Source organism: Peromyscus maniculatus, chromosome X, assembly GCF_049852395.1.
Source record: "Peromyscus maniculatus bairdii isolate BWxNUB_F1_BW_parent chromosome X, HU_Pman_BW_mat_3.1, whole genome shotgun sequence".
Lineage (NCBI taxonomy): Eukaryota > Metazoa > Chordata > Mammalia > Rodentia > Cricetidae > Peromyscus > Peromyscus maniculatus.
The window spans coordinates 39,534,218-39,551,247 of NC_134875.1; the positions used below are offsets into that span (position 1 = coordinate 39,534,218).

General features: G+C 36.7%; 1 protein-coding gene across 5 annotated transcripts in view; it reads right to left on the reverse strand.

The window, feature by feature from the left end:
- The window catches only part of Wdr44 (WD repeat domain 44), a 99,959-nt gene that overhangs the window by 62,478 nt on the left and 20,451 nt on the right, over positions 1-17,030 (reverse strand). The gene's annotated exons all lie outside the window — the stretch shown is intronic.

Sequence of the window (17,030 nt, forward strand, 5' to 3'; positions counted from 1 at the left end):
CTGAGAGGAACAGAGGTAGGGGAAGCCATAATCAGGATATATTATGTAAGAAAAGAATCTATTCTCAATAAAAGAAAAAATAACAATAAATTAATAAAATATTCTATCCTTATATATAGACTACTCTAGATACAATAATTTCAAAAATAATTTCTCACTAATTATTTTCACTGATTTCTTCCTTACTTTTTTGGTTTTTCCCAGTAAGAACAGTTTAATTTTACAAGTAAGAACAGTTTAATATTTGCTTCAAAGCATAATTGAGAGAACATATTTATGGCCACTAATTATTATTCCTTAGGGCTACATAGCATTCCTGGATTTGAAAAAATGCAATTATCACAGATGATACAACTTTGGGTTGAAAGGCAGCTTCAAACCAAAACCATTTAATCACAGTGTTTTTGTACAGATAGAAAAACAGTTTAAGAGACTGGGTGACTTTTCCTCAAAGTTGTATTTATAAGAAAAACCAAACTACTATATTCTTTATATGCCAAATTTGGTATGATATTGTTACAGGAATCCTCAAGATCTACTTAAAATTTAGTAGGAAACAAAATAACTTTCAAAGAACACTTAGTTTCTTCACTGAACAAATATTCTGGAATACCACTCTGTGCTAGGACTAGAGATAAGATGAAGTAGACAATTATAGCTTGATTTTTTTTAAGGTTACTAAAGAAAAAGCACAAAATTAACTGTCAGAAACAGTGCCCACCTAACTAACAGTGCTTTTGGTCAAAATAAATTTGTGTTAACAAAGGGCAATTTCCAGAAATGAAAACAGGTTTTGTTTTGTTAAGACAGGGAGTTGATACATAGTCCAAACTCAAGATTTTCCTGCCTCAGTTTCCTGAGTACTGGGATCATATGCTTGGCATCTTGACAATTGGTTGGTTCTCTAGTCAAATCTATATTGCTGTGTAATAAAATCCTGCATATAGAATGTTAGTTATAATTAAGGCTATTCTAATTTCCAAAGAAAGAAATAAAGATCAATTCTATACAAATAGATGTCTAAAACAAACAAGTACAATCCAAAAGAAAACAAAGACCTTAAAAAGCTCAAATCTCCATGAACCTTGAATTCTGAAGGACAACGAAGGGGAAGTGCAGACCTACAATAGTAAAAGCAATGTTGTTTAAAAACAAAACAAAAAATACTAAACCCCATATGAAGGAGAGAAGGGAAGAAATTCTGTTCATCTCAGGATCCTTACACCTGGAGAAATTTGGCCAGGTTCTTTAGCTGGTTGCATCCCCTAGAAAGGAAGATATTCTTAGCTCTTGTATGTAATAGGTTTCTGGTTGTTGATTTAATGTCTAAGTTATTGGCCAGTTGTTGACATTAATGGAGATATTCCAGATTATGCAGAGTAATTACTTCCTTTTTAAAGACAAGGGACATAGTAAAACAGTCTTTTAAGCAGGCTAACTTCACTTGAACACTGTTTAATGATACCCCACGTATGTGATCAAATCATTTAATGATTCAGTTTCTTTTTTTTTGTTGTTTTTTGTTTTTTTGTTTTTTTGTTTTTCGAGACAGGGTTTCTCTGCGTAGCTTTGCGCCTTTCCTGGAGCTCATTTGGTAGCCCAGGCTGGCCTCGAACTCACTGAGATCCGCCTGGCTCTGCCTCCCAAGTGCTGGGATTAAAGGCGTGCGCCACTACTGCCCAGCTGATTCAGTTTCTTAAAGGTGCTGTTTTGTCCTCTGCAAAAGGGGGCAAAAATATCTCCCTTGGACTGATATGAGGATTAAGTCAGGGTGCATGAAGACATACACAGTGCATGGTAGTTTCTTTAGCAACTTTGAATTACTCCACATTTTTCCATGGTACTTTGGAAGCTATCAGTAGTGAGGAGCCAAAAACTATTTCTGGACACAAAAAGGGTACTCTACAGCCTATAAAGCTCCAGCTCATTGAAAAAGAGCGAAAAAAGCCAGAGTATACTGAGGTGGTGATTCAAATGAAATCTTACCAATAAGTGATATTAAACAAAAATCTGGTAACCAAAACCACTCATGTTTGAAGCATACTTTTAAGTATAATGTCGTTAAGAGTTTGGTGGGTAACAATGTATTTCAAACTACCATGGTTTCTTCTAAAGTGTTAAGTTTGAAACTGTTTTTTATCAGGGTAGTATGTAAGGCTAGAATTCTTTTGTTAAACATTTCTGATCTATTTATAGAACTTCAGTGCCTAGTAAAAAGTAAAAAACACATTTAACTTGTAAATGACCTTTGTTATGTGCCAAAATGAGAAAAGAACAATTCATTCCAGCATAAAAAGCAGCCAACAGGGGACTGCAGAGATTGCTCAATGGTTAAGGGTGCTTGCTGCTCTTGTAGAAGACTGAGTTCAGTTCTCAGCACCCACTAGCTCAAAACTACCTGTAACTCAAGCTCCATGGAACTCAATACACTTTTCTGGCTTCTGCAGGCACTCACACACATGTGGCATACATTCACACAAACATAAATAATAATCAAACAAACAAATAAATAGTAGCAAACATCATGGTTTATATCCACTCCAAGTGGGCTTTATAAATCAATGGCCATGATTTATCACATATGTGCCAGAACAATGCTTGCATGCTTGAACATTTTTAGTCATCAAAACTCTCCTACTAATTATATTATTTTCACAGAGCAAAAGTCTAACTTGGATCAGACTCAATCATTTAAATTCTATCTTTAAAATGCACAGGCTGGAATGTGACCTTAGGCAGCCTGACTCCAGGCTTTAGTATATTGCCTCCTTTCTGGGCAAGGCCTTCAACACTGCAAAAGTTGAAGATCCAAAGGTTTCATTTCTCTGGAGATTTTACATATGAACCTTTCTTTACTTCATTCCCAGGCTACAGCATGTCAATTAGGCAGTTATTGTAGCTGTTAAGAGCCAGTCAGAATTCAAAGCCTTAAACAAGTTTAGTCCAACTCAAGAAGCAGCATTAATTGCCTTCACTTTGTTGCTCATGCACAGCACCACCTACTGCATTTTCATAACCATTGTCTTTTAATGGTTGTTTGAACATAAAGTCTCACGTATATAAATATATGAGTAATCCTTGCAGTTTTAGTATCTGTCACTTAGAAATACCTCTTTAAATAAAAGATATGTAATCACCCCTTAATTAGTATGCTCAAACATAATATTTTAATATAATAATGCCCTCCTGTAGGCGATAAAATACGGGGGATTTATTTGCTTTCATGCCCAAGATTCTAGGCTTGGAATATCTGTGTTTTAGAGTTTTCTTTCTTCCTCACCTTAAGTGGTCACTTCCTACAGCTGGCCATGTTCCTATGCTTAAAAGCTTTCTTGCCTTTCTAATTTTGCTTCTTATCTGTGCTGAACAGAGAAGCCAGGTTTTTAAAAACTGTAATTGCAAGGTCAAAGAAGAATAGGGATTCGGGGATGTTGCCAAAGAGACTTTATGATTTTATTTTGCACTCTGTGGCACTTTTTCAATTGTTCAAGGGCTTTTAAAATGCTTATTTCTTCCATTCAGCTCTATCTGAGAATTGTCATTAGTGAAGAAGTACCTGCCCGATAAGTGTGCTACTAATCTTCAGTATCCTGGGACCACTCAGCGCTTCTACATATCTCAGTCTCTGATTTCAAAGTGAAGATAAAACATGATTTCAGAGAGAGTACATGTCTACAAAAACAACTACTGAGGTCAGGCTTAGGGATGGGAGGGAAAAATAGAGGACTAGATGGTCACAAAAATGTTACTCTCTTTCTTCCACCATCAACTAGCTATAAGATCTTAGCAAGGATCTGTAGAGTTTCTGGGATTTTAGGAAGCTTTTTTAATATTACGAAAGCCCAAACTTTATTTTTCTAATTTATTCCCAGGAAGACATCATAATAAAAATACTGTAAATTATCAAACAAAACATATCTTTATAATAATTTTACCAGATTAACCTTACTTATTTCACCCTAATGGCCAGACCAGATTAGAAGTTCAATATCATCCTATGAACATACTAATAAAAGCAAACAGTATGCTGGTATAGGCAGAACACATTCCACTTAGAAAGCAGATGAAGAAAGGTATAAGTATCTGTTCATATGTGTAAAGCATGTTCTTTATGTGACACACACAGTTTTATATTATAGTACATAAGCGAAGACACTATGTCACATCTACAAACATTTCAGAGAGATCTGGGACAAAGGAAGTGGTCTTGTTTGGCCAACTTTCCATGAGACTGTCTAAAAAAAAGAAATTGACGATGTTACTAATTATTGGGAACAATGAAACATTTTGATATATATGATTAAATCAAGATAATTACCCTGTCAGTTTACATATTCACCATTTTTTTCTAAAAGCATTTGAAATTTATACTCAACAGCAATTTTACTTGGAGACAGGGTCTCATTTAGCCCAGACTGGCCTTGAAGTCCCTACATAGCTGAGAATGACCTTGAACCTCTTCTGGTCCTCCTGCCTCTATCTCCTAAATGCTAGGGTTACATGTATGTACCATAACATCCAGTTTATATGATGCTAGGGACGGAACCCAGCACCTTGTGCATACTTTAAAAGTACTCTATCAACTAAGCCACATCCCCAACCCAACACAGCAATTTTTAAATATACATTACTTGCTATTATCATTTGTTATACCATAGATCTTAAACTTTATTCCTTCTAAGTAAGCCTTTAGAAAAAGCCTTCCTATACTGCTCCTCCTCTCCAGCACCCAATAACCACCACTCTACTTTCTATTTCTGCAGATACAACTTATTTTAGATTGCATAAATAAGTGAGATCATAAAGCCTTTGACTTTTTGTGCCTGGCTTGTTTGACTTAATACAATATCTTTTAGGTTGATCATCACAGAATGTTCTTCTTTTATGACAGAATAATATTCTCTTGTGCATACATAACACATTTTCTTTATACACTCAGCCTCTGATAAACATTCATCTTGCTTTTGTATCTTGGTTATGAATAATGCCAGAGTAAACATGGGAATTCAAATATTACTTGGACTACTGATTTCATGTTCTTTGGCTACATATCTACAAGCAGAATTACTAGTTCATACGGCAGTTCTATTTCTAGTTGAGAAACCTGTATACTGGTTTCTGTAATGTCTATACTAATTTATATCCCTACCAACAATTCACAATGGACCAAATTCTTACCACTTACCTATTTTTTGACAACAGTCCTAACAGGTATCTCATGATTTTTGCATAGCCTTTATGATGAATGGTGTTGAGCAGTTCATATACTGGTTCCCTTATCCCGGTGTCTGGTTTTGAAAACTGCCATTTCAGGTGTTTGTTTATTTTAGGTGCAGAGACAGGATTGCAGGCAGAATAGGCTACCTCAAACTCACTAGTAGCTGAGGATGAACTAGAACTCCTGATCCTCCTGCTTCAACCTCCCGAGTACTGGAATTACAGTCATGTCTCTTTGTCCATTTAAAACAACTGTTTTATGATTTCATATGTATGGGTATTTTGCCTACACTTATGTCTGTATACCCAGCGTGTACCTGGTACCCTCAGCAGAAGGTGTCAGATGCCCTGGAACTGGAGTTACAGGTGATTATAAGCAATCATATGGATGCTGGGATTGAACCAGGGTCCTCTGGAAGAGTAACCAGTGTTCTTAACCACCAAGTCATGTTCCCCTGCCCATTTTAACTGTTTTCTTGCTTGAGTTGTTTGAGTTTCTGATATATTATAGATATTAACTCTTTATAAAATATAAGGTGTGCAGATATTTGATCCCAGTGCATACTTTATTTTCCTCCTGTTAGCTGTTTCTTTTCCTGTTCAGTAGCTTCTAAGTTTAATGTAATCTTATTTGTATATCACTGTTGTTGTTATTTGTGCTTTTATAGTCAAATACAAAATAGTTACTGAATCAATGCACATAATAAAAATTTTATTTTTCAGCATATTGAAAGCAGTGTCTATTAATGTGTTTAGCTATAAACATGAAAAAAAGCAATTTCTGAAACAGCTTCAAAATAAAAGTGCTTTAAACAAATATTGGGTTTTACTAAAAAGGGAAAAAAAACCATGGTTTTCATGTAAAAATAGCAAAAAAGTAGAGTGGCTTTCACTTAGGATTTGAATATAAAGGTTTTATTCATTATAACTTGCTTTTATATTTCTGAGATAGACTCTCAGTGTATTGTCAAGATTATCTGCAAAGTCCTGAGCTCAAGCAATACTTCTTCATCAGCCTCTCATGCACCTCCATGCTAGCTATAAATTTTTCTATGAGAAACTTATTTTTGCACACTAGCTACAGTTTATACTATAGACAGTTATACATAACAAAATTATGTTTGAATATAAAATTATGCATTATATATTTTCTCTAGTTTCTTTAATCTGCTTAGTATTTTGATCATGAGTTTCTTTTTACAGGCAGCATATTGGTGGCTACAGTCAGAATGTATTTTACTATCTGCATTACAGTCATTTAAAAAAATTATACAACTTTAACACATTGCTCTTGTGTTTTGTAGAATACTGGAGAAATTATTTTTCTCTTATGATTTCTAACCTAATTTACTAATAACCTCCAAGTGTACAAAGAAAATATATATAATAAGTTCATTACATCCAAGCATAGATGTCTAATCTCTGGGATTTGGATTTGATGACAATATCTGCAACTTATATAAAAGATGTTCAAAGACTGTACAGGTTGTAAAACCAAACAAAACTGCAGTAAAAGGTGCAAACATGTAAGCAAAGCAACTTTTACTAATTCTCTTAAAGATGGACTTTAGAACTTGCTAAACCTGACTCTCTTGTGTGTTGAGAACAGTATTTACTTCCTTTAATAACAATAAATTATTTCCCAAATATTATACGTGCCTAGTGTACACAGACTGAGTTAGATCTCTAGCACACCCTCAAAGAATATAATAAAAGAGAACCAGGTTATTGTTCCAGAGATTTAGATATAACAACCGTCATTTGTTTTGCTATCATAGTTAGTGGGGAATGGGAAACACTTATTCACTGCTGGTGGAAATACAAACTGGAGCAGCAACTGTGGAAATCAGTTCCTCAAAAAACTAAAAATAGACCTACCACATGATCCAACTATACCACTCCTGGGTATATACCCAAAGGACTCCATAGCCTACTCTAGAGATACCAGGTCATTCACATTCATTGCTGCTTTACTTACAATATAGAAACAGTCTAGATGTCCATAAGCTGATGAATAGATAATGTAAATGTGGTACATTTACACAATGGAATATTATTCAGTTATAAAGAAAGATGAAATTATGACATTCACAGGTAAATGAATGGAACTAGAAACAATCATTCTGAGAGAGGTAATCCAGATCCAGAAAGATAAATGCCATGTTTTCTCTCATTTGTGAATGCTAGATTTGAACCTTCAGATATTTGTGTTTCAACTGGAATGATCATAGAAGTAAGGAAATTACTAAGGAATCATGGGGAGGGGGTTTCATATGGGGGGAGACAGAATGCACTGGTTTAAAAAGTTAAAATGTGGAGTTAGCTGTTTGAAACCTGGGACTTAGGCAGGGACGCTTGGCTCAATCTGGGAGGAGGGGACTGGACCTGCCTGGACTGAGTCTACCAGGTCAATCTCAGTCTTCGGGGGAGGCTTTGCCCTGGAGGAGGTGGGAATGGGGGGTGGGCTGGGGGGAAGGGGAGGGGGACAGGAAGGGGGAGAACAAGGGAATCTGTGGCTGTTATGTAGAACTGAATGGTATTGTAAAATAAAATAAAAGGATTAAAAAAAAAAGTTAAAATGTGATAATGGAATGGAAAAAGGTTAAATTGGGGTGGGAGAGCACAAGACAGGAGAGAGGAGGAAGTATGTGAAAGGAAAATAACAAAAAACACTTTTAAAAGTCATATGGAAAATTACTACTACACAATCTTCCTAATACACACATACACATAACACACAAAGAGTTAAATCGGAGCTACACTATAACAGGGCAACAATGTCCATACCAGACACAATGGCTAACACGTAAACAGGCCAGTGCCATGAATGGGTTAATTCTTTTGAACTGTTGGCTAGAGAGGTCCCATAGTCCCCCCGAAACATTACAGGCTATTGCCTTTGCTCTTGGTTACCATTCAGAACTTTACAGTAAGATGGAATTGCTGAAGATACCTCGTCCTTGAGTTATAGAACATGGAGAAACCAAGGTGGTGCTGACCTGGAAGCTTCACCTCTACTGGCTAGCCTTCACTAGGTACTGTGTGCATGCTTCCAGAAGAGAAAAGTAATTATCAGTCTTACTCAGCTGTGAACCCTGTGAACTACAATATATGAGTGGCCTGGCAAGACATGCCCACTGGTGCATAGCAGCATGAATACCATGGGAGTAACCAGATACTTTCTGATTAGATTTTTAAGTCCTGTTCTACAAGGTAAAACTCATATTTGACACCATTATCAGACCAGAACCTATATCTAGACAGGTCATAGGTCCCAGAGGAACCTACCACTATAATTCTGCTAAACTGGCATAGTACTATACTAATTCCTAGTGACTTAACATTATACTCACAGATCAATACATCTCTCAAGCCTCCTCTAAGAAGATTCTATTTGCAGTAGATGGTGATTAACACCAAGACCACAACCAACCAAGGTGCTGAGAATATAAGACTTCAGGATGCTGAGCCAAAATGGAATATTGTACCCCTCCTATCAAGACTCAGGGATCACTGTGCAAAAAGGGTCAGAAACAGTGTAAGAGCCAGAGGTGGTAGATGACTATAAGAAACGTGCCTTAGGAATATAGTGGGACAGCTGTTTATATGAACTCAGTGGTTGTGGCAACATACACAATAAGATCTGTGTAAACTCAAGCCATACCAAATTCCATCGCGAAGAAGGGAACTTGGCACCAACTCTTACACCTAGTCATGGAGCTATTGGCAACTGTTAGTTGCTGCAAGAGAGAGAAACCATTTTCTCTAAGAGCACAGCCCCTGTAAGTCAAGCATACTCCAGTGAAACACCACACATCTAAGAGCATTCGAGTATCAGAAATTGGTCTTGATGTGTTTAAAAGAACAGACAAAAAGTTGAGTGGATAGAAAAGGAGAAGTATTAGAGGATGAATATGATCAAATCATGAACAAAACTCTTGAAGAACTAATACAAATTTTAAGAGTTAGCATACCACCTATGATGCTACCAAGTATAAAAGGAATTACAGCAATATATTTCAAAATCTCAGATTTTAAAAATTAGTCTCGAGGCAAATTTTTTTTTTAGTGTTTGAAGGTATCATAAGAATCATTTCCAAGGCCAGTGAGACTGCTTATGTGTTAAAGACAGTTGCATTACAGGCCTGAAGACCTGAGTTCAATCCCTAGGACCCATGTATAGGTGGAAGGAGAGAACCAACTCTACAGTGTTGTCTTCTTACCTCCACATGCTTACCACAGCATCCCTGTATACACACACACACACACACACACACACACACACACACACACACACACACACACACACATCACGCACAAAAGGTTGTTTCAGAAAAAATTCAAACGATTCATTTCCAGAAGTGTTCAATCTTTTGTCATTGTGGTATGATGTTGTCATCTACATAGGTATTGGTCCACATTCATAGACATCATGAGATACATGCAGTCCATAGCCACAGGCTGAACATGCTTACAATTACCTAATTTTTTAAGTGAGAAAAATAACACAAAAAGATTAAATTACTTCATTTAACATCAAATAGCATGGTGCTTGCCAAGCATTGAGTATAAAGTAGGAAACAAAATAGACACTGTCCCTGCCATCCTAGAACTCAGGCTAAGGTCAAAAGGCTTGGGTTATTAAGTTAATGGTAGAGTGCATATTAAGCGTGTGTGAGGTCCTGGGTTCAATTCCCATCACAAACCAACCGAGCCTAGCTAGAACTAGGGATGGTGTGAATAGTTTCTTTGCTGTTTCCAACAAACCACCCACCCTCAAAATTTACTTTAATAATTCATACGACCATTTATGGTTTCACGTGGTTAGGTAACCAACAAGTTGAAACTTGAACCATTTATTAAAGCTTTGATTTATCTGGAAACAATATCAACTTCTTAGGCAAGGCCTGAGACTGGGTCCCAGAAACTAAAGAGTGAATATGATATCAATCTACAAGTAAAAGGGCTCTAATTTTAGCCATACACTAGAAGAATATGTAAGTTATAATCAGAGCAAGTTTTGGAACTGAACCTGGAAATAACTATCTATATGACAATAAAAATATTTGGGCGACAAGGTTGGGGATTTAGCTCAGTGGTAGAGCGCTTGCCTAGCAAGCACAAGGCCCTGGGTTTGGTCCTCAGCTCCGGAAAAAAAATATTTGGGGGAGAATCTCCAAGTTTTCATTACAAATATTTAGAATATACACAAAACTTGGAGAATATTTAGAATACAGTAAAGCTACACCATATATGCTGACCATGTTCAACAATGACAGATCAACACCCCTCTCTCCGTTCTGTCAGATATTTTGAAGAAAATGACAGAAGCTATTTCCTTTTTATCCATTAAGCATTTCAATATGCATCTAAAAAAGATAAAGACTTCTCATTAAAACATAACCACAATATCTGTAACACCTCGCAAAGCCTTAGTGCAGTGGGAAGGGGCTTGGACCTGCCTAGGCTCAGTGTTCTGGGCTCTGCTGACTCCCCATGGGAGACCTCGATTTGGGGAATGTGGGGATGTGGGGTGACTTGGGAAAGAGGGCTGAGGGGTGGAAGGAGGGGGGAGGTCTGTGGATAGTATGTGGAGTAAGTAGAAAATTTCTTAAAGAAAAATGAAAGAAAAAAACAAATAAAATAAAATTTTTTTTCTATAAAAACCATAACCATATCATAAAAAACAATTTCTAATGATTTATGTAGCTCACATCCAGATTTCTTAGATTGCCTCAATTTTTTAAATAATGTATTTAGTGGAGCAGTGATGAGTGTTTGCACACCATAGTGCCTGTGTGGAGGTCAGAGGACAATTTGCAGGAGTTGGTTCTCTCTTTCCTCCTGGAGACTGAACTAAGGTTGACGGCACTATCTTTTACCCACTGAGTCATCAGTGGAGATGTCTTTTTAAACCAATCAGTAGGTTCTCCCGCTAATGATTATTTCTTGTGATTCATGTGCTAAAGAAACTGTGCTGTTCATCTTGTAGAAATTCACATGGTTTGGATTTTGTTGATTACATCATCATGACAATAACATAAGAAATAATATTTCCCTATGGAACTCATTTATTTCACTTAATGCTTCACAACAGGTAGGTGTGAGGCACAAAGGGAACCTGGAGAGGCTGCAAGGACTAGTAGAGTGATTCCAGGATCCTAAGAGGGCTGGTGGTCATATCAGAAAGGTGCCTGGCTCAGGCACGCAATGCCAGGTCCCATCTAGGGGACTGTCCAAGTAGTGTCTAGCCTTGGTTGTATCTGGGGAGTCATAGGGCCTGGTCCTGTTTCCAGAATCATGTGTTCTAGCTGTAAGCTTGCTGTCCCTTTCCCTGTAGGTGCAGCTACAAGGACAGGCATCTCGGGATGAGGTCATAGTCTGGTGAGGGGCCAACTCCACACTAATGGTACGCTGAGGAGGATATGCCAGAGAGCTGGCAGATTTCATAAAATAGGTTGCTGGCCACATGTGAAACAGAGGAGCACCTTTAGTATCCTTTCCATAATGATAATTTTCTAGTTCACAAATTCTTTTGGTAGACAGCTTTTCTATTTTCATTTGTCTTTTTATCAAACCATCCAAGATAGCCTACAGTTCCTCACATAGCATCTGGAGTTCCCTAGCATGTTCTGGGTATGTCTTCTCTTCCTTTTTATTGGAAGCTAAGCTGCTGTTCTCTAATCCAATTTTGTCTTTACTGAACAAGCTGATTTTCAGGTTGGCAATGCTACTCGCAGTAGTGAAACCTGAATCACTAAGGCTTTCCCGCTTCAGGATTAAATTATGCCAAATCAGCTTTATTGTCCTTAATTGTTCTTATATTGACTGATAAAGACAGGCTTTCTGGGTGTTGCAATTCCAGGAGTCTTGCTTTGTGAGGTCTGCAGACATCTCTGAAAGAAGACTTGAATGAATCCCTCTCATGGAGGTTGAAAGCACATTATGAGAAATACTTTAAAGAAAAAAATATTCAAGAGAGTCTGGAAGGATGGAATGGGCACATATCTGAGATAAGTTGAAAAGAAAAAAGCTGAAGAAAAGTGTCAGAAGTTTTGTTGCACAGAGTATGCTAACGTTTCAAAAACTATGAGAAGATGGTTGTCTCTACATTCATAACAAGAACAACAAAAGCAAATGCAGGTTTGCTTACATGTGGATCATTTCTTCAATTAACATCATTAACAGTAAGAGAAGATAAACAAATTGTAGAATGAGGAAACTGGGACCTAGAGCATTCAAGAATAAAGTCCCAGGATGTTCTAATGTTCATCTTTACCATACATTATCTCTTAGTCTATGTGAGAATTTACACAGCTCATTCACTATGGAAACCTTCAGGAAAACCAAGAGGAATGGAAGAGGACAACATAAAGAAAACACTCTAATAATCAACAATGGAAAGCAGGTAGATAGCACAAATTATAGATATATTCACTACATATCAATCCCAAACAAATTTCTGGCACATACTATTAAACTGTTTAAGCGCCCCTGGCAAGGAAAAAGGTATACTAAGAGTCAGCAAGCATTCACTGAAATCAACCATGCAAGATTATCCTGGTTTTCCTTTTAGATAGGGTTTTGGCTGAGAATATCAAAGGAATACTGTACATAAAAATCTAGATTAAAGCACTGTTCTAGTTTGGTTTCTGTTGCTAATACAAGCACCACGACTAAGACAACTTATGGAAGGAACAAATCTGGGATAAGAGGCCATCATGGCAGGAAAGCATGGCAGCAAGCAGCAGGCATCAGCAGGAGCAGGAAGCTGACAGTTCAAATCATAAACCTCCAGCATGAAGCAGACAGAGTGAACTGCAAGTAAAGCCTTTGATTCCAAAGCCTGTCTGTCCCCAGTGACGTACTTCCTCTAGCAAGGTTATACCACCTAAACCTCCCTAAACATTACCAACTGGGGATCAAATGTTTTAATGTCTGAAACTATGGGGAACATTTATTATCCAAACCACTACAAACACTCATTTCCTATCTACTTCAAATTCTTAATATTTTCGATAAATACATTGACCATATATTATAAATTTCCAGATGAGACAAAGTTGGAGCAGACAGGTAACATACTGGCTAGAAGGACTAAAAAATATCCAAATGGACTAGAACAATAGATCAAATATTAGCACAGTGGAATGTAACAGGAATAAATACAAAGTGCATGATAAGGGATTCCTGGTTTAATAAGATGCCAAGTGAAACCATACATATTATCTGCTGATCGCTTACACTGGGTAAAACTGTGGCATGATTGTCATCCTAGACTGACTTAACAGAACACAGGAATGGGGGACATTGTATGCACATTCTCACTGATAAGAGCACATTGAAAACCATTGTGTACTACCTGAGAAATAACATTTAGAAAAGCACATTGAATAAAAGAGGAGAAACCAGTTTGGCGAATGTTTTGAAACCCATGTGAAAAGATATAAAGAAATAAGGATGATCAACCCAGAGAAGACAAAACAAAAACAAAAAACCAAAAATACCCTGTCTTCAAATGTTTGAAGCATTGTATATCAAAACAAGGACTAAGAGCAGAAATTCCCAGGTGGAAGAGTCTTTTTTTTCTCAACTTAATAAGCTTAATCAACAACCAGAGTTTAGAGCTTCTTCTGTGATAAAGTATTCAAACAGAAATTGCATGATAACCTTAACAAGGACTTTATAGAAAGTTGGGACAGATGACTTCTGTGGTTTCCTGTTTTTATTTCTTAAAAGTCACAATCTCACTAAAGCTCAGTTTTCATACTTTTAAAATTAAGGTGTTAGATAAGCTGGGTTCTTGCGTTCTTTCATTTAATCAACAAACCATTATTGGTTGTCTGCCACAGGTCAGGCATTGCTAGGCAACAAGGAGAAAACAAAGATAAGAAAGACCCAGCCTTTGCTCATAGAGAGGTCACAATATAATAGGTGAGGCAAACCTATGATGAGACAATTTTAATATATAATAACTGTACCCAAAGACACACATTATATCATAGAAAGACAGAAGAGGGGCACTCAAGTGTATGTAAGGAGATAAAGGGTGTTTAAAAGGCTCACTGGAATAGCCCTTTAGCTATTTCTACAGTGGGAACTTACAGAAGGCTAAAGAAAACGAAAGTGCTTTAAAACACTAAATATAAACAATGCTTCAGCCTTATGCATGAAACTGGTAATGGCTTGTATGTGTGTGCAAGCATCCATGTGCATACATGGTGGTGTTAGAGGCTGAAGCTAGAGCCTTGCACATGCTAAACCATCAATCTACCACTAAGCTGTACCTTCAGTCCTTCTTGATAGTTATTACAGACCGTCCAAACACAGGCAGGACTCAATTAACAATGAGGATACACTCTAGGAAATGTGTGCTATGCAGTTTTGTTAAGTGAACATCACTTAAATAAAACTAAAATGGCAATGATGTCATTGTGTGGTTTTTGTTCTAGGAATCCTACTTTTACCTAGGTTACTTGAACTAACTATATGGTTCCACATGCTCTAGAACCCTCCTTTAACTTGACATAACACACCTGAACCATTAATTTTTCCAAGTGAAAACACAAAGTGGAGCTTTGAAAGTAGAGATAGAATAATGAAAACAAATAATAAAGCTTTATACCAGAGGGGTTTAATTTATATGTTATAATAGTTAAGTAATCATTCTAAAACTTATTCATTATCTGATAGGATCTCTGGGAAATTGGTGGAGGCCTCAACTTTTCTTTTTGTACTTAGTTTGTATAGTACATGCAAAGTTAGCCTTTCTATACAGGCTAACTTTCTCATTGAAGTCCATGTTCAAACCTTTAAGCTATTGTTCTTTATTTGATATATACAAGACTATATTAGAATATGCAGCTTCAGCACCTGAATCTGAAAATCCAAAATGTTCCAAAACTCAAAAATTTTCAGTGTCAACAATGATACCCAATTTCATGTGACTGTGCAGGCACATAAAAAATCCCATAAAATTTTTACCTTCAAGTTATGTGCATAGGGCATATATGACATATAAATAAATCTTATGTTTAGAGTCAGTTCCCATTCCAAAGATATCTTATTATATATAAGAAAATATCTTCTAAAAATGAAAACAACTCCTAAAAATTCCTAAATCTAAAATGCTCTGGTTCCCATGAATTTTAAATAAGGGATAATCAACATGTGCATGTAATTTTCCAATATAACATAGAGAATAAACTCCTATGACCCCCATTTTACCTGGACACTTGAGTAGCAGCCCTGCCAGGATCACTTCTGTATGTTCTATTTGCTTCCCTACCCAATACGGGTCAAACAGGGTAAAATTCCCTGATATTTGGTTTCTAAAAACAGTTTCATCATGCCAGGCATGGTGACGCACACATTTAATACCAACACTTAGGAGGTAGAGACAGGCGGATCTCTGAGTTTGTGGCCAGCTTCATCTACAGAGTGAGGACAGCCAGGGTTACCCTGTCTTGAGCCCCCCAAAGTTTCATCAAGCATTCACACATGTGTATCCCTAACAATATATGAAGTTTCACTATTTTTGAGCTTTGTTTCTAGTAATGTACTTCCAAAGGGAGAAAAGTAATGGATACTAAAAAACAAAAGAAAACAACAAACTAACAACAAAATCCAGCACTTATACTAAAAACCTTAGTATTTTGTCAGACTAAATGCCACTCTTTTCACTGTACTCTCTAGTCAGACCTACATTTCACAATCGTGCCTATATCCAGAGACATTTCTTCTTCAACTAGGGCTATCATATTTAGAAAGTGAAAAAAATAATCCAAATGGAACACACAGCTAACTCCCAATAACAAACAATGAATAAACTTTAATGCATTTATCTGAAATTAGAATTTAAGTGAGAGTAATTCTACTTTCTCATGTTAATTATGTGGTAATTGTGCTGGTGTGTAATGAAAAGACAAAGAAGAAGGAACTGAATGACTACACCATTATATAAATATTCATGTAAGTATTTAGTAGCATTCACTCAATGAAGGATGCTGCACATGTGTTTAGTCAAAATTCTATCAGAGTATATTCAGTGTGTATGCCCAAATGTCAATACTATGTATTATCTATATGGTATTATGCACAGTTAGCAAAACTGCTTAATGAAGAGTAGGAAGGAAAATTAACAGCTGCATTATGTTTGCTTAGATTGTTCCTACTCCTATAAAACTCAAGATGGCTACTATAACAGACTGACACAATGTCTAGATAGGTGAGCCATCTGCAATACAAGACAGATTTTGTTTCTTAATTCTTTCAACTAATAATCTTCCCACATGCTTGAAGTACTTAGCTCCTAGATTTGAATAGCAATCAATACAAGTATATACTAACTCATATAGGTCTACAAACCCAAAGCTGCTTTTCCCAGTACACTGGGAAACCCTTATTTTGAAAGCAGTTGCTGACATGATCAAAACAGCAATTTAGCTCATTTCCCACCCCCCCCCCCAGAGCTTCAGTGAGGGGTTCCGTTAGAGAGTCAAGAGGGTTCAAATTTTTGGCTTCCCTAAGCCACACTGGAAGCAAAACTGTCTTTGGCCACAGGAGGGTTTCAAACCCATGTCCCAGAAGGCTGTGAGAGCATACATACATTTATTTTGTGTGGCACTGTGACACAGTACTATTGTGTATAAAGTTCAAGCTCAAAACCCACACAATCAAGTTATATAAAAAGTCACAAAAACAATCATATAATGTTCTAAGTAAGTTTACAGTTTTGTGTTGAGTTGCATTCATAGCTATACTGGGCTGCATGTGGCCTGTGTGAATTATGCACCTCTGCTTGTAGAAAATTA